The 1,539-nt window shown below is 44.4% G+C and overlaps 1 protein-coding gene across 11 annotated transcripts in view; it reads left to right on the plus strand.

Annotated features, from left to right (window-relative positions):
- The first annotated feature begins 228 nt into the window (after positions 1-228).
- Positions 229-1,539, plus strand: part of LOC113482599 — a 65,681-nt gene continuing 64,370 nt past the window's right edge. For all 11 annotated transcript variants that reach the window (XR_003398877.1, XR_003398875.1, XR_003398874.1 and 8 more), the window contains exon 1: positions 229-583. The gene's annotated coding sequence lies outside the window, so the exon portion shown is untranslated. The remainder of the gene's footprint in view (positions 584-1,539) is intronic.

Below are 1,539 nucleotides of genomic sequence, written 5' to 3' on the forward strand. Positions count from 1 at the left end.
CCCTGAACCTGAAGAAAGTCACTTCAGTTTCTCTGTGCTACCCAAGTAACTACAAGCATTTCCTGACACACAGAACGCAGGCAGAAAAAGGAAAAACGTCGACTTGAGAAAAGCACAGCTTCCAATCCCCACCCACCAGCTTCAGTCAAAGGGATGACTTCAGTCCCTTTCTTAACTAATCCTGTCACTGTAAAATCCTACAGTCATTCTTCCACACATAAAGGGAAAACGGACTCACTAGGAGGACCTAGACTCTTTCAGCTTGAACTGTTAACCAATGGTGGAAATGCAAGAATGCTGAAGTTGTGCCTTCGGAGCCAATAGAGTGGATTTGTGTGTCCCACATGACTGTGTTTCCCCTGTCTTTCACATGGGCAGTATTTAGTTCAATTCAGAACTGCAGATAGTATAGCGTGCAGAGCAGCAATGGGATGTCTGAGCACAAGTGGCTGACTTCCAGGCGACTTCAGGAAGCACATTTGTACATTTCTCCTGAATTAAACTGGGATTCTGCACCCTTGACATCCTCCGACCCTCCTTGTCTCTGCAGAAGGAGACAGTGACCTGCACAGCACATCAAACTGTGAGTACAGGCTCTATTTATTTTTATTTTCACACAGAAAAGCAAATCTCTTAAAATTGTCAATGTTACATGCACTAAATCGATGGTTACTTCTTACGAGATGGACAAGTATCTAAAGTGCTAATCGAATTCAGAAATATTTCTTGTACGCTCCAATAAAGAAAAAAAAAAAAAAAAGAAGGGAAAAAACCCCAAGAGTTATCCTCCAAGGCAGTGCCTGCACGCAGGCTGCATGCCACACTGCTTCCTGACATAGCCAGCATGCTGCTTTGTTCATAAAGAAAAACAAAGACAAAAAGCCCTACACACGTATGTTGTTCACTTTTATTTGTACTCTGTGTCTAATCAGGCCTGATCTGTCCCCAAGGGGAAAAAATAAAGGCAAACTTTAACTCCGCCAGCAAGGGCAGCCCAGACTTTCCAGACATCTGACAGTTATTATAATTAGCTATGAAAGACAGCGAAGACACTTTGGGGCAAATAGCTCTTACATTTGGAACAATGAAGTCGAGCAAGGTTCCCATCCCACCCCTTCCACGGGGGGAGGGGGAGAGGCGAGCCAACGGGGGGAGTGTTAGAGAAGGGTTATGGCTGGACTGAAAAACACAACTAGTATAATATTTGGACTCACTCAGCACGAGGTGAGGCTTTTTGATAAGCAACTTTAACTACCTTTAGCTTACAGCTTGAATTCACTCAGATTCCTGGTGGGGTGGGAAAGGGTGTGGGGCTTTTCACAGCATAACGTCAGAAGGTCGGGGTGGAGGGGGCAGTGGGGACTAAGGGGGCAGAAAGAAGAGAATATCCATAGCAAGAGACATTGCAGTTGCTTCCCAGAGCTTTGCTGGCTAGATCTCCTTAAGCCCAAGTTGCTTTCTGGGCAAGATTTATGAGAGTTCTCAAACAGAAGCAACAGACAAAGCAGAGCTGCCTTTTTTTTTTTTTTTTTTTTTTTT

This window comes from Athene cunicularia, assembly GCF_003259725.1.
Source record: "Athene cunicularia isolate RWA chromosome 8 unlocalized genomic scaffold, athCun1 chr8_part1, whole genome shotgun sequence".
Lineage (NCBI taxonomy): Eukaryota > Metazoa > Chordata > Aves > Strigiformes > Strigidae > Athene > Athene cunicularia.